This window comes from Streptopelia decaocto, assembly GCF_964273445.1.
Source record: "Streptopelia decaocto genome assembly, contig: HAP1_SCAFFOLD_89, whole genome shotgun sequence".
NCBI classification, from domain to species: domain Eukaryota; kingdom Metazoa; phylum Chordata; class Aves; order Columbiformes; family Columbidae; genus Streptopelia; species Streptopelia decaocto.
Window position 1 is genome coordinate 219,611 of NW_028117096.1, and position 23,113 is coordinate 242,723.

At 54.7% G+C, this 23,113-nt stretch overlaps 1 protein-coding gene across 1 annotated transcript in view; it reads left to right on the forward strand.

Moving 5' to 3' along the window:
• Positions 1–23,113, forward strand: part of LOC309451913 (uncharacterized protein) — a gene marked incomplete at its 3' end in the record, with an annotated part of 263,365 nt that overhangs the window by 76,666 nt on the left and 163,586 nt on the right. The gene's annotated exons all lie outside the window — the stretch shown is intronic.

Consider the following 23,113-nt stretch of genomic DNA (forward strand, 5'->3'; position numbering starts at 1 on the left):
GTGAGGCTGGAGCGCAAAGCTGGTTCTTGCCTTTGGACCGTGGGTGGAAGCTCAGGCTGAAAACCAACCTTGATGTGTCAGATGTTGGATGCGAGATGGCACCTGCTGAGCTCTGCTCCCTCCTCTATACCCACCACGTTTTCCCCGTGTGTTTAGGACTCTCGTTACAACCTTTCCTGGTCCCCATCCAGAAACAGCCTCGTCTGCGATGCTCTTGCTCTGGCTGGTGTGTGTGGGCCTTGGGCAAGAATTTGAAGATTTTTGGCTCTTCTACTGCTCTGACATACCTTTCAATTTTCTTGGCACGGTGCCAACTCATAGAGTTGTGATACTCGTGCGTCTGTTTGCTTTGGATATTATTTAGTGGTATTAAGGCAAAGTGAATTACACTGATTTAAAGATGTTATGGCATAAGTTGTATCAGTTATTTTCTACATTGTGCTCACTGATTCCATATCTGTGTTGGGCCTTCTTTTTAAATCGAAGTGTTCATTATATAACAACAAGGAACTGGACAATGGTCATGATGATACTGTGTGGTTTGTCACTGGTTTATTTCATTATACTGCAACCGCTAATGAATTTCTACTCGCTTCTGCTTTACCTTGAAAAGCCTCCAGGAGAGATTAAAGAGCAGAACGGCTCTGTGTTTGCTAATTGGTCAAGCGAATCTTTAGAAAGGCTGACTAACAATACTTTCGTTTTTTCACTAGGACAGTTCGCAAATGTTTTAGAGAGCTTTGAATATCCTTGGAGTTTTGATAGAACTGTGATGGTGTTATCAGGTTTGATGAATGTGTGTCAGTTTCTGTTAATGTTAAGAGAAATGGGGTTCAACAGGAGGTTTGCGTCTCTTTTTAGTCCTAAGATTTGCGGTGCGTCTTTGGGAGCTTTAACAAAAAGCACTCCTGGCCTCTCGAGAAAGAGCAAAACAGCGAAAGCTGCCGCTGCAGCCACTGCCCCCCAACGGCGGCTTCTCAGGCTGAAGCTACAGCTCCTCCGCAGAGTTCCTCTGCCAAGGCCGCTGCAGATAACATTACTTCTCCAGCCTCAAAGGCCAACAAGGCAGCCCCCCCTTCTTCACACACTGGTCACTGTTGCTGCTGTAACCACAGCAATCACTGTGACAGTCATTCAGACTCTGGAAATGAATCAAATGATGGTGAACCCATACCAGCATCAGTTGCCGGTTGTAAGAAAGTCACTAGAAAGACTACCCGTGCAGCAGATGTTGGCACAGGGCCAACATCAACCCAAGGGGCACCATCAGGACAGGGAGGAGATGAAGTGACCACCACTCGGTCCTTTTCTCCAGGTGAGCTGAGAGATCTGCGAAAAGACTTTAGTCGTCGTGAAGGCGAGAATATTTTAACCTGGCTGCTCCGATGCTGGGACAATGGGGCAGAAACAATTGAATTAGAAGGTGGTGAAGCCAGGCAGCTGGGATCTCTGTCAAGAGATTCCACCATTGATAGGGCAATTTCAAGAGAGTCTAACGCCACTAGTCTCTGGACCCGACTCCTGGCAGCTATGAAAGTAAGATTTCCCTACAAGGAAGATTGTATATCCAAGTTAGGGAAATGGAATACTATGGAGAGAGGTATTCAGTTCCTGAGAGAATTAGCTGTGTGAGAGATCATTTATTTTGGACCAAACAGCCAAGAGGGGACAGACCCAGATAGAATCAATTGTACACGACCTCTGTGGCACAGATTTGTACAAAGTGCACCACCTGCATATGCTAAGTCATTGGCAGGAATGGTCTGGTCAGCTGGAGGTGCACAAGATATTACTGAAGTGATTGAGCAGCTCCGGAACTTTGAGGACAGCCTTGCTGGTTCTCTACGGGCTTGTGTCTCTGCTGTGGAGAAACTGTGAAAAATCTGATGACCGGTTTGAAAAGCTGTTGCAAGAAATCAAAGAACTCAGAGAAGACACACACCATTCACGACCTGCACAAACCTATGTTTCAGGTATTAGGAAAAGGTGTTTCCAATCTCGAGAGAGAGGACAGAGGCAGCCCACAAAAAGAGGTTCACTGTGGTTCTTCCTACATGAGCAAGGAGAAAACATGAATAAGTGTCATGGAAGACCTACCTCAGAACTTCAGGAACGAGTACGTGAGATCAAAGGAAAAACTCCTAGGAAGGTGGCTGCTCCAGTTTACAAAAGGAACAGAAGAGATTCTGATGCTCTCGAAGGAACCTCTAATTCACACCCAGAGACTGTGCAAAACAGAAATTAGAGGTGCCCTGCCTCCAACCAGGTGGAGGAAAGGGATAACAGAGTTTATTGGACTGTACAAATACGATGGCCTGGTACAACACACCCCCAGGAGTACAAAGCTTTAGTGGACACTGGTGCTCAGTGCACGATAATTCCTTCTAATTATAAAGGAACGCAATCCATCAATATAGTTGGAGTGAGTGGGGGATCCCAGGAACTGACTGTTGTAGAGGCTGAAATGAGCCTAACTGGAAAAAACTGGCAAAAGCATCCCATTGTGACTGGTCCAGATGCTCCGTGCATCCTTGGCATAGACTACCTCAGGAGAGGGCATTTTAAGGACCCAAAAGGGTATAGGTGGGCATTTGGTATAGCAGCTGTGGACACTGAGAAAATTGAACAGCTGTCTGATTTGCCTGGTCTTTCAGATGATCCTTCTGTTGTAGGACTGCTGATGGTTGACGATCAGCAGGTGCCAATTGCTAACACAACAGTGCATCGCCGGCAATATCGCACCAACCGAGACTCTTTGATTCCTATCCAGAAGTTGATCCATCAATTGGAAAGCCAGGGTGTGATCAGTAAGACTCGCTCACCTTTTAACAGCCCAATCTGGCCAGTGCGTAAGTCTAGTGACGAGTGGAGACTAACTGTGGACTATCATGGCCTGAATGAAGTTATGCCACCACTGAGTGCTGCTGTGCCTGACGTGCTAGAACTGCAATTTGAACTGGAGTCAAAGGCAGCTAAGTGGTATGCTACAATTGACATTGCTAATGCATTTTTCTCTATTCCTGTAGCAGCAGAGTGCAGGCCGCAGTTTGCTTTCACCTGGAGAGGCATCCAGTACACGTGGAATCGCTTGCCCCAGGGGTGGAAACACAGTCCCACCATCTGCCATGGACTGATCCAGACCACGCTGGAGCAAGGTAAAGCTCCAGAACACTTGCAATATATTGATGACATCATTGTATGGGGTGACACAGCAAAAGAAGTCTTCGAGAAAAGTGAGAGAATAATTCAGATTCTTTTGGATGCTGGTTTTGCCATAAAACGAAGCAAGGTCAAGGGACCTGCACGAGAGATCCAGAGTTTTTAGGAATAAAATGGCAAGATGGCCGTCGTCAGATCCCAATGGATGTAATCAATAAAATTGCTGCAATGTCTCCACCTACTAATAAAAAGGAGACACAGACTTTCTTGGGCGTTGTAGGTTTTTGGAGGATGCATATTCCTGACTACAGCCAGATTGTGAGCCCTCTCTATCGAGTGACTCGAAAAAAGAACCAGTTTGAGTGGGGCCCTGAACAGCGACAAGCCTTTGAACAAATGAAGCGTGAGATAACTCATGCGGTGGCCCTTGGACCAGTTCGGACTGGACTAGATGTTAAAAATGTGCTCCACACCGCGGCTGGAGATAATGGACTTACCTGGAGCCTCTGGCAGAAAGCACCAGGAGAAACTCGAGGTCGACCCTTAGGTTTTTGGAGTCGAGGATACAAAGGATCTGAGGCCAACTATACTCCAACTGAAAAAGAGATACTAGCAGCATACGAAGGAGTTCGAGCTGCTTCAGAAGTGATCGGTACTGAAGCACAGCTCCTCCTGGCACCTCGACTGCCGGTGCTGAGCTGGATGTTCAAAGGGACAGTTCCCTCTCCACATCATGCAACCGAAGTTACGTGGAGTAAATGGATTGCATTGATCACGCAACGAGCTCGAATTGGAAATCCCAATCGCCCAGGGATCTTAGAAGTGATTACAGACTGGCCAGAAAGCAAAGACTTTGGGATGTCTCCAGATGAGGAAGTAAAACGTGCTGAAGAAGCACCACCGTATAATACTCTTTCAGAGACTGATAAGCAGTATGCACTGTTCACAGATGGATCCTGTCGTCTTGTAGGAAAACATCGAAGGTGGAAAGCTGCTGTGTGGAGTCCCACACGACAAGTTACAGAAGCCACTGAAGGACAAGGTGAATCGAGTCCATTTGCAGAAGTGAAAGCCATCCAGCTGGCTTTGGACATTGCTGAACGAGAGAAGTGGCCAATACTTTATCTCTATACTGACTCATGGATGGTAGCAAATGCCTTGTGGGGGTGGCTACAGCAATGGAAGAAAAGCAACTGGCAGCGCAGAGGTAAACCCATTTGGGCTCCACACTGTGGCAAGATATTGCTGCTCGGCTAGAGAGCCTGCCTGTGAGAGTTCGTCATGTAGATGCTCATGTGCCTAAAAGTCGAGCCACCGAGGAACATCTGAACAACCAACAAGCGGATCAAGCTGCTAAGATTAAAGTAGCTGAGGTGGACTTGGACTGGCAACATAAAGGTGAACTTTTCCTAGCTCGGTGGGCCCATGATGCTTCAGGGCATCAAGGTAGAGATGGAACATATAAATGGGCTCGCGATCAAGGGGTGGATTTAACTATGGACACTATTTCACAGGTTATTCATGAATGTGAAACTTGTGCCGAAATCAAACAAGCGAAATGGTTCAAGCCTGTATGGTATGGGGGCGATGGTTAAAGTATAAGTATGGAGAAGCTTGGCAGATTGATTATATTACACTTCCACAAACACGTCAAGGTAAGCGTTATGTACTTACAATGGTGGAAGCAACCACTGGATGGTTGGAAACATATGCTGTGCCTCATGCTACAGCCCAAAACACTATCTTGGGCCTTGAAAAGCAAGTCCTTTGGCGACACGGTACGCCAGAAAGAATTGAATCAGACAATGGTACTCATTTCAAAAACAGTATTATAGACAATTGGGCCAAAGAACATGGTATTGAGTGGGTATATCATATTCCATATCATGCACCAGCCTCTGGGAAAATTGAAAGGTACAATGGTTTGCTAAAAACTACACTAAAGGCACTTGGTGGGGGAACCTTTAAAAACTGGGATTCACATTTAGCAAAAGCCACTTGGTTGGTCGACACCAGGGGATCAACCAATTGAGCCGGGCCTGCCCAATCAGAAATTCTACGGACTGTAGAAGGAGATAAAGTCCCTGTAGTACACATGAAAAACATGCTAGGAAAGGCAGTCTGGGTTCCTCCTGCCTCAGGCAAAGGCAAACCCATTCACGGGATTGTTTTTGCCCAGGGACCTGGCAGCACCTGGTGGGTGATGCTTAAGGATGGAGAAGTTCGGTGTGGACCTCAAGGGGATTTGAGTTTAGGTGAAAATATTCAATACTGAACTGCAGGATGTGAATTGCCATACTAACAGTATTAAATAAGTGTCTTTCAGATCAAAACAGTGATGATGAAACCAGAGCTGGCTTCTTCGAGTGGCGCCTGACAACTTCTTCGAAGTTGATGTCTTTAACCCACAAACAGTGGTCATGAGATGCACTTGTACCATTTTTCCTGCCCTGGGAGACTGTCGTGACAAAATGAACTTAATGAACTTTTTAAAGGATGGTCCACTGATTAATTACTCCTGTGTATATATGTATATATATATATATATAGTAGTAGTGATTGATTAGATTGTGTTGATAGATTGTATTGATAAGGTTTAAGTATTCAGTGAATGGCATATTATAAGGGGTGGAATGTCCTGGTTTTGTTAAAAACAAGTTTCTCTTTCAGTGAATTTTGCCTGTCAGCTAAAGCCTTCAGATTAACTGCATTTTCCTGGAGAACCAGACACATGTTTTGGTAAACCTAGCAATGGAATGCAAACTTATTGATAAGCATGGATGGACATCTCGCGAGAGGGGCGACGAGAAACAAGTGACTAAGAAACTGACCAACTGTGTATAACATTCCATTCACGTGAATACTTCATATAAAAGTGGGAGATCACGAGGATCTCGTCCCTTTTTCCTTATGGCTGACATGAGGAGAGGATCTGGCTGGTCGTCCCTGCAAACTGAGGCCTAGTGAGAGACTGAATCCAGCTCCGCCTGGTTGCAGAGTCTAATCCAGGACTTTGGTGGCCGGCTCTGCAGTTGCTGAGACTTTCAAGATTGGTTTTGTATATTTTGTATTATTTTCTCTATTCTTATTAGTAGCATTAGTAAAACATCTTTAACTTTTCCAACTCTCTTCTCTCTGTTCTTCTTTCCCTCCCGATCGCCTGTCCTTAGTGGGAAGTGGGGAGAGGAGGTTAACAATACATCTGCCAGGGTTTTATTGTCACCCTGCAATCTTAACCCTCGACACTGTGACACTGTCTCTCTGTGACACTGTGACACAGTGACTGTGACTCTGTGTCTTTGTGATTCTGTGACTGTGACTGTGTCTTTGTGACACTGTGATTGTGACTGAGACACTTTGACTGTGACACTGTGTCTCTATGACTCTGTGACACTGTGACACTTTGACTGTGACTCTGTGACTGTCACTGTAATTCTGTGACTCTGTGACACTGTGACTGTGAGTCTGTGAATATGTGACTGTCACTGTGATTCTGTGGCTCTGTAACTATAAATCAGACCCTGTGACGACCCTGTGACTCTGACTTTTTGACTGTCACACTGAGACTCTGTGACATAGTGACCCTGTGACTCTGACGTTTTGACTGTCACGCTGAGACTCTGTGACATAGTGACGCTGTGACGCTGTGACGCTGTGACTCTGAACGAGACTGTCACTGTGACACTGTCTGTCTATGACACTGTGACACGGTGACTGTGACTCTGTGACTGTTACTGCGACTTTGTGACTGTGACTCTGTGTCTAACTGTATATGTGACTCTGACTATGTGAGTCTGTGACTTTGTGATGCTGTGAGTATGACTGAGACCCTTTGACTGTGGCGCTGTGGCGCTGTGGCGCTGTGGCTCTGTGCCATCATAGTGACCCTGCCTGAGACGCTGTGCCTCTGTGCCATCATAGTGACCCTGCCTGGAGACGCTGTGCATCTGTGCCATCATAGTGACCCTGCCTGGAGACGCTGTGCCTCTGTGCCATCATAGTGACCCTGCCGGGAGACGCTGTGCCTCTGTGCCATCATAGTGACCCTGCCTGAGACGCTGTGCCTCTGTGCCATGATAGTGACCCTTCCTGAGACGCTGTGCCTCTGTGCCGTCATAGTGACCCTGCTTGAGACGCTGTGCCTCTGTGCCGTCATAGTGACCCTGCATAGAGACGCTGTGCCTCTGTGCCATCATAGTGACCCTGCATAGAGACGCTGTGCCTCTCTGCCATCATAGTGACCCTGCATAGAGACGCTGTGCCTCTGTGCCATCATAGTGACCCTGCCGGAGACGCTGTGCCTCTGTGCCACCATAGTGACCCTGCCTGAGACGCTGTGCCTCTGTGCCATCATAGTGTCCCTGCATAGAGACGCTGTGCCTCTGTGCCACCATAGTGACCCTGCCTGAGACGCTGTGCCTCTGTGCCACTATAGTATCCCTGCCTGAGACGCTGTGCCTCTGTGCCATCATAGCGACCCTGCCTAGAGACGCTGTGCCTCTGTGCCAACATAGTGACCCTGCCTGGAGACGCTGTGCATCTGTGCCGTGATAGTGACCCTGCCTAGAGACGCTGCGCCTCTGTGCCATGATAGTGACCCTGCCTGAGATGCTGTGACTCTGTTCCTCCATAGTGACCCTGCCTGAGACGCTGTGCCTCTGTGCCATCATAGTGACCCTGCCTGGAGACGCTGTGCCTCTGTGCCATCATAGTGACCCTGCCAGAGACGCTGTGCCTCTGTATCATCATGGTGACCCTGCTTAGAGACGCTGTGCCTCTGTGCCATCATAGTGACCCTGCTTAGAGACGCTGTGCCTCTGTGCCATCATAGTGACCCTTCCTGAGACGCTGTGTCTCTGTGCCATGATAGTGACCCTGCCTGGAGACGCTGTGCCTCTGTGCCACCATAGTGACCCTGCCTGAGACGCTGTGCCTCTGTGCCACCATAGTGACCCTGCCTGAGACGCTGTGCCTCTGTGCCACCATAGTGACCCTGCCTGAGACGCTGTGCCTCTGTGCCACCATAGTATCCCTGCCTGAGACGCTGTGCCTCTGTGCCACCATAGTGACCCTGCCTGAGACGCTGTGCCTCTGTGCCACCATAGTGACCCTGCCTGAGACGCTGTGCCTCTGTGCCACCATAGTGACCCTGCCGGAGACGCTGTGCCTCTGTGCCATGATAGTGACCCTGCTTAGAGACGCTGTGCCTCTGTGCCACCATAGTGACCCTGCTTAGAGACTCTGTGCCTCTGTGCCATCATAGTGACCCTGCCTGAGACGCTGTGTCTCTGAGCCATGATAGTGACCCTGCCTGAGACGCTGTGCCTCTGTGCCGTCATAGTGACCCTGCCTGGAGACGCTGTGCCTCTGTGCCATCAAAGTGACCCTGCCTGAGACGCTGTGCCTCTGTGCCACCATAGTGACCCTGCCTGAGACGCTGTGCCTCTGTGCCATCATAGTGACCCTGCCTGAGACGCTGTGCCTCTGTGCCGTCATAGTGACCCTGCCTGGAGACGCTGTGCCTCTGTGCCATCATAGTGACCCTGCCTAGAGACGCTGTGCCTCTGTGCCATCATAGTGACCCTGCCGGAGACGCTGTGCCTCTGTGCCGTCATAGTGACCCTGCCTGAGACGCTGTGGCTCTGTGCCGTCATAGTGACCCTGCCTGAGAGACTGTGCCTCTGTGCCACCATAGTGACCCTACCTGAGACGCTGTGCCTCTGTGCCATCATAGTGAACCTGCCTGAGACGCTGTGCCTCTGTGCCATCATAGTGACCCTGCCTAGAGACGCTGTGCCTCTGTGCCACCATAGTGACCCTGCCTGGAGACGCTGTGCATCTGTGCCGTGATAGTGACCCTGCCTAGAGACGCTGCGCCTCTGTGCCATGATAGTGACCCTGCCTGAGATGCTGTGACTCTGTTCCTCCATAGTGACCCTGCCTGAGACGCTGTGCCTCTGTTCCATGATAGTGACCTTTCCTGAGACGCTGTGCCTATGTGCCGTCATAGTGACCCTGCCGGAGACGCTGTGCCTCTGTGCCATCATAGTGACCCTGCCTGAGATGCTGTGACTCTGTGCCTCCATAGTGACCCTGCCTGAGACGCTGTGCCTCTGTGCCACCATAGTAACCCTGCCTGAGACGCTGTGCCTCTGTGCCACCATAGTGACCCTGCCTGAGACGCTGTGCCTCTGTGCCACCATAGTGACCCTGCCTGAGACGCTGTGCCTCTGTGCCATCATAGTGACCCTGTCTGGAGACGCTGTGCCTCTGTGCCATCACAGTGACCCTGCCGGAGACGCTGTGCCTCTGTGCCATCACAGTGACCCTGCCTGGAGACGCTGTGCCTCTGTGCCATCATAGTGACCCTGCCTGGAGACGCTGTGCCTCTGTGCCATCATAGTGACCCTGACGGAGACGCTGTGCCTCTGTGCCGTCATAGTGACACTGACTGAGACGCTGTGCCTCTGTGCCATCATAGTGACCCTGCCTGAGACGCTGTGCCTCTGTGCCACCATAGTGACCCTGCCTGAGACGCTGTGCCTCTGTGCCATCATAGGGACCCTGCCTAGAGACGCTGCGCCTCTGTGCCATGATAGTGACCCTGCCTGAGACGCTGTGCCTCTGTGCCACCATAGTAACCATGCCTGAGACGCTGTGCCTCTGTGATACCATAGTGACCCTGCCGGAGACGCTGTGCCTCTGTGCCACCATAGTGACCCTGCCTGAGACGCTGTGCCTCTGTGCCATCATAGTGACCCTGCCTGGAGACGCTGTGCCTCTGTGCCATCATAGTGACCCTGCCTGAGACGCTGTGCCTCTGTGCCATGATAGTGACCCTGCCTGAGACGCTGTGCCTCTGTGCCATCATAGTGACCCTGCCTGGAGACGCTGTGCCTCTGTGCCATCATAGTGACCCTGCCTTGAGACGCTGTGCCTCTGTGCCACCATAGTGACCCTGCCTGAGACGCTGTGCCTCTGTGCCATCATAGTGACCCTGCCTGGAGACGCTGTGCCTCTGTGCCATGATAGTGACCTTTCCTGAGACGCTGTGCCTCTGTGCCGTCATAGTGACCCTGCCTGAGATGCTGTGCCTCTGTGCCATCATAGTGACCCTGCCTGAGACGCTGTGCCTCTGTGCCACCATAGTGACCCTGCCTGAGACGCTGTGCCTCTGTGCCATAATAGTGACCCTGCCTGAGACGCTGTGCCTCTGTGCCATCATAGTGACCCTGCCTGGAGACCCTGTGCCTCTGTGTCATCATAGTGACCCTGCCTGAGACGCTGTGCCTCTGTGCCATCATAGTGACCCTGCCTGGAGACCCTGTGCCTCTGTGCCGTCATAGTGACCCTGCCTGAGACGCTGTGCCTCTGTGCCATCATAGTGACCCTGCCTGAGACGCTGTGCCTCTGTGCCATCATAGTGACCCTGCCTGGAGACGCTGTGCCTCTGTGCCATCATAGTGACCCTGCCTGAGACGCTGTGCCTCTGTGCCTTCATAGTGACCCTGCCTGAGACGATGTGCCTCTGTGCCATCATAGTGACCCTGCCTGAGACACTGTGCCTCTGTGCCATCATAGTGACCCTGCATAGAGATGCTGTTCCTCTGTGCCATCATAGTGACCCTGCTTAGAGACGCTGTGCCTCTGTGCCATGATAGTGACCCTGCCTGGAGACGCTGTGCCTCTGTGCCACCATAGTGACCCTGCCGGAGACGCTGTGCCTCTGTGCCGTCATAGTGACCCTGCCTGGAGACGCTGTGCCTCTGAGCCATCATAGTGACCCTGCCTGAGACGCTGTGCCTCTGTGCCATCATAGTGACCCTGCCTGAGACGCTGTGCCTCTGTGCCTTCATACTGACCCTGCCTGGAGACGCTGTGCCTCTCTGCCATCATAGTGACCCTGCCTGAGACGCTGTGCCTCTGTGCCATGACAGTGACCCTGCCTTGAGACGCTGTGCCTCTGTGCCATCATAGTGACCCTGCCTGAGACGCTGTGCCTCTGTGCCATCATAGTGACCCTGCCTGAGACGCTGTGCCTCTGTGCCGTCATAGTGACCCTGCCTGGAGACGCTGTGCCTCTGAGCCATCATAGTGACCCTGCCTGAGACGCTGTGCCTCTGTGACATGATAGTGACCCTGCCTGGAGACGCTGTGCCTCTGTGCCATCATAGTGACCCTGCCTGAGACGCTGTGCCTCTGTGCCGTCATAGTGACCCTGCCTGAGACGCTGTGCCTCTGTGCCATCATAGTGACCCTGCCTGAGACGCTGTGCCTCTGTGCCATCATAGTGACCCTGCCTGAGACACTGTGCCTCTGTGCCACCATAGTGACCCTGCCTGAGACGCTGTGCCTCTGTGCCGTCATAGTGACACTGACTGAGACGCTGTGCCTCTGTGCCATCATAGTGACCCTGCCTGGAGACGCTGTGCCTCTGTGCCATCATAGTGACCCTGCCTGAGACGCTGTGCCTCTGTGCCATCATAGTGACCCTGTCTGAGACGCTGTTCCTCTGTGCCATCATAGTGACCCTGCTTAGAGACGCTGTGCCTCCGTGCCATCATAGTGACCCTGCCTAGAGATGCTGTGCCTCTGTGCCATGATAGTGACCCTGCCTGAGACGCTGTGCCTCTGTGCCGTCATAGTGACCCTGCCTGAGACGCTCTGCCTCTGTGTCGTCATAGTGACCCTGCTTGAGACGCTGTGCCTCTGTGCCATGATAGTGACCCTGCCTGGAGACGCTGTGCCTCTGTGCCATCATAGTGACCCTACATAGAGACGCTGTGCCTCTGTGCCATCATAGTGACCCTGCTTAGAGACGCTGTGCCTCTGTGCCATCATAGTGACCCTGCTTAGAGACGCTGTGCCTCTGTGCCATCATAGTGACCCTGCCTGAGACGCTGTGCCTCTGTGCCATCATAGTAACCCTGCCTGAGACGCTGTGCCTCTGTGCCAACATAGTGACCCTGCCTGGAGACGTTGTGCATCTCTGCCATCATAGTGACCCTTCCTGAGACCCTGTGCCTCTGTGCCATGATAGTGACCCTACCTGGAGACGCTGTGCCTCTGTGCCATCATAGTGACCCTGCCTGGAGACGCTGTGCCTCGGTGCCATCATAGTGACCCTGCCTGAGACGATGTGAATCTGTGCCACCATAGTGACCCTGCCTGAGACGCTGTGCCTCTCTGCCACCATAGTGACTCTGCCTGAGACGCTGTGCCTCTGTGCCATCATAGTGACCCTGCCTGGAGACGCTGTGCCTCTGTGCCATCATAGTGACCTTGCCTGGAGACGCTGTGCCTCTGTGCCATCATAGTGACCCTGCCTGAGACGCTGTGCCTCTGTGCCATCATAGTGACCCTGCCTGAAACGCTGTGCCTCTGTGCCTTCATAGTGACCCTGCCTGGAGACGCTGTGCCTCTGTGCCACCATAGTGACCCTGCATGGAGACGCTGTGCCTCTGTGCCATCATAGTGACCCTGCCTGAGACGCTGTGCCTCTGTGCCATCATAGTGACCCGGCCTGGAGACGCTGTGCCTCTGTGCCATCATAGTGACCCTGCCTGGAGACGCTGTGCCTCTGTGCCACCATAGTGACCCTGCCTGAGACGCTGTGCCTCTGTGCCACCATAGTGACCCTGCCTGAGACGCTGTGCCTCTGTGCCACCATAGTGACCCTGCCTGAGACGCTGTGCCTCTGTGCCATCATAGTCACCCTCCCTGAGACGCTGTGCCTCTGTGCCATCATAGTGACCCTGCCGGATACTCTGTGCCTCTGTGCCATCATAGTGACCCTGCCTGGAGACGCTGTGCCTCTGTGCCATCATAGTGACCCCTCCTGAGACGCTGTGCCTCTGTGCAATCATAGTGACCCTGCCTTGAGTCGCTGTTCCTCTGTGCCATCATAGTGACCCTGCCTAGAGATGGTGTGCCTCTGTGCCACCATAGTGACCCTGCCTGGAGACGCTGTGCCTCTGTGCCATCATAGTGACCCTGCCTGAGACGCTGTGCCTCTGTGCCATCATAGTGACCCTGCCTGAGAAGCTGTGCCTCTGTGCCATCATAGTGACCCTGCCTGAGACGCTGTGCCTCTGTGCCATCATAGTGACCCTGCCTGAAACGCTGTGCCTCTGTGCCATGATAGTGACCCTGCCTGGAGAAGCTGTGCCTCTGTGCCATCATAGTGACCCTGCCTGAGACCCTGTGCCTATGTGCTATCATAGTGACCCTGCATAGAGACGCTGTGCCTCTGTGCCATCATAGTGACCCTTCCTGAGACGCTGTGCCTCTGTGCCGTCATAGTGACCCTGCCTGAGACGCTGTGCCTCTGTGCCATGATAGTGACCCTTCCTGAGACGCTGTGCCTCTGTGCCATGATAGTGACCCTTCCTGAGACGCTGTGCCTCTGTGCCATGATAGTGACCCTGCCTGAAACGCTGTGCCTCTGTGCCATCATAGTGACCCTGCCTGAGACGCTGTGCCTCTGTGCCACAATAGTGACCCTGCCTGAGACGCTGTGCCTCTGTGCCATCATAGTGACCCTGCCTGAGACGCTGTGCCTCTGTGCCATCATAGTGACCCTGCATAGCGACGCTGTGCCTCTGTGCCATCATAGTGACCCTGCCTGAGACGCTGTGCCTCTGTGCCATCATAGTGACCCTGCATAGCGACGCTGTGCCTCTGTGCCATCATAGTGACCCTGCCTGAGACGCTGTGCCTCTGTGCCATCATAGTGACCCTGCCAGAGACGCTGTGCTTCTGTGCCATCATAGTGACCCTGCCTGGAGACGCTGTGCCTCTGTGCCATCATAGTGACCCTGCCTGGAGACGCTGTGCCTCTGTGCCATCATAGTGACCCTGCCTGAGACGCTGTGCCTCTGTGCCATCATAGTGACCCTGCCTGAGACCCTCTGCCTCTGTGCCATGATAGTGACCCTGCCTGGAGACACTGTGCCTCTGTGCCATCATAGTGACCCTGCCTGAGACGCTGTGCCTCTGTGCCATGACAGTGACCCTGCCTTGAGACGCTGTGCCTCTGTGCGATCATAGTGACCCTGCATAGCGACGCTGTGCCTCTGTGCCATCATAGTGACCCTGCCTGAGATGCTGTGCCTCTGTGCCGTCATAGTGACCCTGCGTGAGACGCTGTGCCTCTGTGCCATCATAGTGACCCTGCCTGGAGACGCTGTGACTCTGTGCCGTCATAGTGACCCTGCCTGAGACGCTGTGCCTCTGTGCAATGATAGTGACCCTGCCTGGAGACGCTGTGCCTCTGTGCCATCATAGTGACCGTGCCGGAGACGCTGTGCCTCTGTGCCACCATAGTGACCCTGCCTGAGACGCTGTGCCTCTGTGCCATCATAATGACCCTGCCTGGAGACGCTGCGCCTCTGTGCCATCATAGTGACCCTGCCTGAGACGCTGTGCCTCTGTGCCATCATAATGACCCTGCCTGGAGACGCTGCGCCTCTGTGCCTTCGTACTGACCCTGCCTGGAGACGCTGTGCCTCTGTGCCATGATAGTGACCCTGCCTGGAGACCCTGTACCTCTGTGCCATCATAGTGACCCTGCCTGGAGACGCTGTGCCTCTGTGCCATCATAGTGACCCTGCCTGAGACGCTGTGCCCCTGTGCCACCATAGTGACCCTGCCTGAGACGCTGTGCCTCTGTGCCGTCATAGTGACCCTGCCTGGAGACGCTGTGCCTCTGTGCCATGATAGTGACCCTTCCTGAGACGCTGTGCCTCTGTGCCACCATAGTGACCCTGCCTGAGACGCTGTGCCTCTGTGCCACCATAGTGACCCTGCCGGAGACGCTGTGCCTCTGTGCCACCATAGTGACCCTGCCTGAGACGCTGTGCCTCTGTGCCATCATAGTGACCCTGCCTGAGACGCTGTGCCTCTGTGCCACCATAGTGACCCTGCCTGAGACGCTGTGCCTCTGTGCCATCATAGTGACCCTGCCTGGAGACGCTGTGCCTCTGTGCCATCATAGTGACCCTGCCTGGAGACGCTGTGCCTCTGTGCCATCATAGTGACCCTGCCTAGAGACGCTGTGCCTCTGTGCCATCATAGTGACCCTGCCTGGAGACGCTGTGCCTCTGTGCCATCATAGTGACCCTGCCTGGAGACGCTGTGCCTCTGTGCCACCATAGTGACCCTGCCTGAGACGCTGTGCCTCTGTGCCACCATAGTGACCCTGCCTGAGACGCTGTGCCTCTGTGCCATGATAGTGACCCTGCCTGGAGACGCTGTGCCTCTGTGCCATCATAGTGACCCTGCCTGAGACGCTGTGCCTCTGTGCCATCATAGTGACCCTGCCTGAGACGCTGTGCCTCTGTGCCATGATAGTGACCCTGCCTGGAGAAGCTGTGCCTCTGTGCCATCATAGTGACCCTGCCTGAGGCGCTGTGCCTCTCTGCCATCATAGTGACCCTGCCTGAGACCCTCTGCCTCTGTGCCATGATAGTGACTCTGCCTTGAGACGCTGTGCCTCTGTGCCATCATAGTGACCCTGCCTGAGACGATGTGCCTCTGTGCGGTCATAGTGACCCTGCCTGAGACGCTGTGCCTCTGTGCCATCATAGTGACCCTGCCTGAGACGCTGTGCCTCTGTGCCACCATAGTGACCCTACCTAGAGACGATGTGCCTCTGTGCTTTCATAGTGACCCTGCCTCAGACGCTGTGCCTCTGTGCCATCATAGTGACCCTGCCTGAGACGCTGTGCCTCTGTGCCATCATAGTGACCCTGCCTGAGACGCTGTGCCTCTGTGCCATCGTAGTGACCCTGCCTGAGACGCTGTGCCTCTGTGCCATCATAGTGACCCTGCCTGAGACGCTGTGCCTCTGTGCCACCATAGTGACCCTCCCTAGAGACGCTGTGCCTCTGTGCCATCATAGTGACCCTGCATAGCGACGCTGTGCCTCTGTGCCATCATAGTGACCCTGCCTGAGACGCTGTGCCTCTGTGCCATCATAGTGACCCTGCCTGAGACGATGTGCATCTGTGCCGTCATAGTGACCCTGCCTGAGACGCTGTGCCTCTGTGCCGTCATAGTGACCCTGCCTGGAGACGCTGTGCCTCTGTGCCATCATAGTGACCCTGCCTGAGACGCTGTGCCTCTGTGCCATCATAGTGACCCTGCCTGAGACACTGTGCCTCTGTGCCTTCATACTGACCCTGCCTGGAGACGCTGTGCCTCTGTGCCATCATAGTGACCCTGCCTAGAGACGCTGTGCCTCTGTGCAATGATAGTGACCCTGCCTGGAGACGCTGTGCCTCTGTGCCATCATAGTGACCGTGCCGGAGACGCTGTGCCTCTGTGCCACCATAGTGACCCTGCCTGAGACGCTGTGCCTCTGTGCCACCATAGTGACCCTGCCTGAGACGCTGTGCCTCTGTGCCATGATAGTGACCCTTCCTGAGACGCTGTGCCTCTGTGCCATCATAGTGACCCTGCCTGAGACGCTGTGCCTCTGTGCCATCATAGTGACCCTGCCTGAGACGCTGTGCCTCTGTGCCACCATAGTGACCCTGCCTGAGACGCTGTGCCTCTGTGCCATCATAGTGACCCTGCCTGGAGACGCTGTGCCTCTGTGCCATCATAGTGACCCTGCCTGGAGACGCTGTGCCTCTGTGCCATCATAGTGACCCTGCCTAGAGACGCTGTGCCTCTGTGCCATGATAGTGACCCTGCCTGGAGACGCTGTGCCTCTGTGCCATCATAGTGACCCTGCCTGAGACGCTGTGCCTCTGTGCCATCATAGTGACCCTGCCTGAGACGCTGTGCCTCTGTGCCATGATAGTGACCCTGCCTGGAGACGCTGTGCCTCTGTGCCATCATAGTGACCCTGCCTGAGGCGCTGTGCCTCTCTGCCATCATAGTGACCCTGCCTGAGACCCTCTGCCTCTGTGCCATGATAGTGACTCTGCCTTGAGACGCTGTGCCTCTGTGCCATCATAGTGACCCTGCCTGAGACGATGTGCCTCTGTGCGGTCATAGTGACCCTGCCTGAGACGCTGTGCCTCTGTGCCATCATAGTGACCCTGCCTGAGACGCTGTGCCTCTGTGCCACCATAGTGACCCTCCCTAGAGACTCTGTGCCTCTCTGCCATCATAGTGACCCTGCATAGCGACGCTGTGCCTCTGTGCCATCATAGTGACCCTGCCTCAGACGCTGTGTCTCTATGCGACCATAGTGACCCTCCCTGAGACGCTGTGCCTTTGTGCCATCATAGTAACCCTGCCTGCAGACGCTGTGCCTCTGTGCCATCATAGTGACCCTGCCTGAGACGCTGTGCCTCTGTGCCATGATGGTGCCCCTTCCTGAAGACGTTTTGCCTCTGTGCCATCATAGCGATCCCGCCTGAGACGCTGTGCCTCTGTGCCATCATAGTGACCCTGCCTGGAGACGCTGTGCCTCTGTGCCATCATAGTGACCCTGCCTGAGACGCTGTGCCTCTTTGCCACCATAGTGACCCTGCCTGAGATGCTGTGCCTCTGTGCCATCATAGTGACCCTGCCTAGAGACGCTGTGCCTCTGTCCCTGCCTGAGACACCTGCCTCTGTGCCATCATAGTGACCCTGCCTAGATTCGCTGTGCCTCTGTGCCATCGTAGTGAACCTGCCTGAGACGCTGTGCCTCTGTGCCATCATAGTGACCCTGCCTGAGACGCTGTGCCTCTGTGCCATCATAGTGACCCTGCCTGAGACGCTGTGTCTCTATGCGACCATAGTGACCCTACCTGAGACGCTGTGCATTTGTGCCTTCATAGTAACCCTGCCTGCAGATGCTGTGCCTCTGTGCCATCATAGTGACCCTACCTAGAGACGATGTGTCTCTGTGCCGTCATAGTGACCCTGCCTGAGACGCTGTGCCTCTGTGCCATCATAGTTACCCTGCCTGAGACGCTGTGCCTCTGTGCCACCATAGTGACCCTACCTAGAGACGCTGTGCCTCTGTGCCAGCATAGTGACCCTGCCTGAGACGCTGTGCCTCTGTGTCATCATAGTGACCCTGCCTGAGACGCTGTGCATCTGTGCCATCGTAGTGACCCTGCCTGAGACGCTGTGCCTCTGTGCCATCATAGTGACCCTGCCTGAGACGCTGTGCCTCTGTGCCACCATAGTGACCCTACCTAGAGACGATGTGCCTCTGTGCCTTCATAGTGACCCTGCCTCAGACGCTGTGCCTCTGTGCCATCATAGTGACCCTGCCTGAGACGCTGTGCCTCTGTGCCATCATAGTGACCCTGCCTGAGACGCTGTGCATCTGTGCCATCATAGTGACCCTGCCTGGAGACGCTGTGCCTCTGTGCCATCGTAGTGACCCTGCCTGAGACGCTGTGCCTCTCTGCCATCATAGTGACCCTGCCTGAGACGCTGTGCCTCTGTGCCACCATAGTGACCCTCCCTAGAGACGCTGTGCCTCTGTGCCATCATAGTGACCCTGCATAGCGACGCTGTGCCTCTGTGCCATCATAGTGACCCTGCCTCAGACGCTGTGTCTCTATGCGACCATAGTGACCCTGCCTGAGACGCTGTGCCTCTGTGCCATGATAGTGCCCCTTCCTGAAGACGTTTTGCCTCTGTGCCATCATAGCGACCCCGCCTGAGACGCTGTGCCTCTGTGCCATCGTAGTGACCCTGCCTGAGACGCTGTGCCTCTGTGCCATCATAGTGACCTTGCCTGGAGACGCTGTGCCTCTGTGCCATCATAGTGACCCTGCCTGAGACGCTGTGTCTCTATGCGACCATAGTGACCCTACCTGAGACGCTGTGCATTTGTGCCATCATAGTAACCCTGCCTGCAGATGCTGTGCCTCTGTGCCATCATAGTGACCCTTCCTAGAGACGCTGTGCCTCTGTGCCATCATAGTGACCCTGCCTGAGACGCTGTGCCTCTGTGCCATCATAGTAACCCTTCCTGAAGACGCTGAGCCTCTGTGCCATCATAGTGACCCTGCCTAGAGACGTTTTGCCTCTGTGCCATCATAGTGACCCTGCCTGAGACGCTGTGCCTCTTTGCCACCATAGTGACCCTGCCTGAGATGCTGTGCCTCTGTGCTACCATAGTGACCCTGCCTGAGATGCTGTGCCTCTGTGCCATCATAGTGACCCTGCCTAGAGACGCTGTGCCTCTGTCCCTGCCTGAGACACCTGCCTCTGTGCCATCATAGTGACCCTGCCTAGATTCGCTGTGCCTCTGTGCCATCGTAGTGACCCTGCCTGAGACGCTGTGCCTCTGTGCCATCATAGTGACCCTGCCTGAGACGCTGTGTCTCTATGCGACCATAGTGACCCTAATTGAGACGCTGTGCATTTGTGCCATCATAGTAACCCTGCCTGCAGATGCTGTGCCTCTGTGCCATCATAGTGACCCTTCCTAGAGACGCTGTGCCTCTGTGCCACCATAGTGACCCTACCTAGAGACGCTGTGCCTCTGTGCCATCATAGTGACCCTGCCTGAGACGCTGTGCCTCTGTGCCACCATAGTGACCCTGCCTGAGACGCTGTGCCTCTGTGCCATCATAGTGACCCTGCCTGGAGACGCTGTGCCTCTGTGCCATCATAGTGACCCTGCCTGAGACGCTGTGCCTCTGTGCCCTCATAGTGACCCTGCCTGAGACGCTGTGCCTCTGTGTCATCATAGTGACCCTGCAGGAGAGGCTGTGTCTCTGTGCCATCATAGTGACCCCGACTGAGACGCTGTGCCTCTGTGCCATCATGGTGACCCTGCCGGAGACGCTGTGCCTCTGTGCCATCATACTGACCCCGCCTGAGACGCTGTGCCTCTGTGCCATCATAGTGACCCCGCCTGACACGCTGTGTCTCTGTGTCATCATAGTGACCCTTCCAAGAGACGCTGTGCCTCTGTGCCATCATAGTGACCCTGCCTGAGACGCTGTGCCTCTGTGCCATCATAGTGACACTGCCTGAGACTCTGTGCCTCTGTTCCATCATAGTGTCCCTGCCTGAGACGCTGTGCCTCTGTGCCATCATAGTGACACTGCCTGAGACGCTGTGTCTCTGTGCCACCATAGTGACCCTGCCTGAGACGCTGTGCCTCTGTGCCATCATAGTGACCCTGCCTGAGACGCTGTGCCTCTGCGCCATCATAGTGACCCTGCCTGAGACGCTGTGCCTCTGTGCCATCATAGTGACCCTGCCTGAGACGCTGTGCCTCTGTGCCATCATAGTGACCCTGCCTGGAGACGCTGTGCCTCTGTGCCATCATAGTGACCCTGCCTGAGACGCTGTGCCTCTTTGAAATCATAGTGACCCTGCCAGAGACGCTGTGCCTCTGTGCCATCATAGTGACCCTGCCTCAGACGCTGTGCCTCTGTGCCATCATAGTGACCCTGCCTGAGACGCTGTGCCTCTGTGCCATCATAGTGGCCCTGCCTGAGACGCTGTGCCTCTGTGCCATCATAGTGACCCTGCCTGGACACGCTGTGCCTCTGTGCCATCATAGTGACCCTGCCTTGAGACGCTGTGCTTCTGTGCCATCATAGTGACCCTGCCTAGAGACGCTGTGCCTCTGTGCCACCAAAGTGACCCTGCCTGAGACGCTGTGCCTCTGTGCCACCATAGTGACCCTGCCTGAGACGCTGTGCCTCTGTGCCATCATAGTGACCCTGCCTGGAGACGCTGTGCCTCTCTGCCATCATAGTGACCCTACCTGAGACGCTGTGCCTCTGTGCCACCATAGTGACCCTGCCTGAGACGCTGTGCCATCATAGTGACCCTGCCTGAGACGCTGTGCCTCTGTGCCATCATAGTGACCCTGCCTGAGACGCTGTGCCTCTGTGCCACCATAGTGACCCTGCCTGAGACGCTGTGCCTCTGTGCCATCATAATCACCCTGACTGAGACGCTGTGCCATCATAGTGACCCTGCCTGAAGACGCTGTTCCTCTGTGCCATCACAGTGACCCTGCCTGAGACGCTGTTCCTCTGTGCCATCATAGTGACCGTGCCTGAGACACTGTGCCATCATAGTGACCCTGCCTGGAGATGCTGTGCCTCTGTGCCATCATAGTGACCCTGTCTGGAGACGCTGTGCCTCTGTGCCATCAGAGTCACCCTGACTGAGACGCTGTGTCGTCATAGTGACCCTGCCTGAGACGCTGTGCCTCTGTGCCATCATAGTGACCCTGCCTGAGACGCTGTGCCTCTGCGCCATCATAGTGACCCTGCCTGAGACGCTGTGCCTCTGCGCCATCATAGTCACCCTGACTGAGACGCTGTGCCTCTGTGCCATCATAGTGACCCTGCCTGAAGACGCTGTGCCTCTGTGCCATCACAGTGACCCTGTCTGAGACGCTGTGCCTCTGTGCCATCATAGTGACCCTGCCTGACACGCTGTGCCATCATAGTGACCCTGCCTGGAGACGCTGTGCCTCTGTGCCATCATAGTGACCCTGCCTGAGACGCTGTGCCTCTGTGCCATCATAGTGACCCTGCCTGAGACGCTGTGCCTCTGTGCCATCATAGTGACCGTGCCTGAGACGCTGTGCCTCTGTGCCATCATAGTGACTCTGCCTGAGACGCTGTGGCTCTGTGCCATCATAGTGACCCTGCAGGAGAGGCTGTGCCTCTGTGCCATCATAGTGACCCTGCCTGAGACGCTCTGCCTCTGTGCCATCATAGTGACCCTGCCTGAGACGCTGTGCCTCTGTGCCATCATAATCACCTGACTGAGACGCTGTGCCATCATAGTGACCCTGCCTGAAGACGCTGTTCCTCTGTGCCATCACAGTGACCCTGCCTGAGACGCTGTTCCTCTGTGCCATCATAGTGACCGTGCCTGAGACGCTGTGCCATCATAGTGACCCTGCCTGGAGATGCTGTGCCTCTGTGCCATCATAGTGACCCTGTCTGGAGACGCTGTGCCTCTGTGCCATCATAGTGACCCTGCCTGAGACGCTCTGCCTCTGTGCCATCATAGTGACCCTGCCTGAGACGCTGTGCCTCTGTGCCATCATAGTGACCCTGCCTGAGACGCTCTGCCTCTGTGCCATCATAGTGACCCTGCCTGAGACGCTGTGCCTCTGTGCCATCATAGTCACCCTGACTGAGACGCTGTGCCTCTGTGCCATCATAGTGACCCTGCCTGAAGACGCTGTGCCTCTGTGCCATCACAGTGACCCTGTCTGAGACGCTGTGCCTCTGTGCCATCATAGTGACCCTGCCTGACACGCTGTGCCATCATAGTGACCCTGCCTGGAGACGCTGTGCCTCTGTGCCATCATAGTGACCCTGCATGAGACGCTGTGCCTCTGTGCCATCATAGTGACCCTGCCGGAGACGCTGTGCCTCTGTGCCATCATAGTGACCCTGCCTGAGACGCTGTGCCTCTGTGCCATCATAGTGACCCTGCCTGGGGACGCTGTGCCTCTGTGCCATCATAGTGACCCTGCCGGAGACGCTGTGCCTCTGTGCCATCATAGTGACCCTGCCTCAGACGCTGTGCCTCTGTGCCATCATAGTGACCCTGCCTGGGGACGCTGTGCCTCTGTGCCATCATAGTGACCCTGCCTGAGATGCTGTGCCTCTGTGCCATCATAGTGACCCTGCAGGAGAGGCTGTGCCTCTGTGCCATCATAGTGACCCTGCCGGAGACGCTGTGCCTCTGTGCCATCATAGTGACCCTGCCTGAGATGCTGTGCCTCTGTGCCATCATAGTGACCCTGCCTGGAGACGCTGTGCCTCTGTGCCATCATAGTGACCCTGCCTGAGACGCTCTGCCTCTGTGCCATCATAGTGACCCTGCCTGAGACGCTGTTCCTCTGTGCCATCATAGTGACCGTGCCTGAGAAGCTGTGCCATCATAGTGACCCTGCCTGAGACGCGGTGCCTCTGTGCCATCATAGTGACCCTGCTTGAGACGCTGTGCCTCTGTGCCATGATAGTGACCCTGCCTGGAGACGCTGTGCCTCTGTGCCATCATA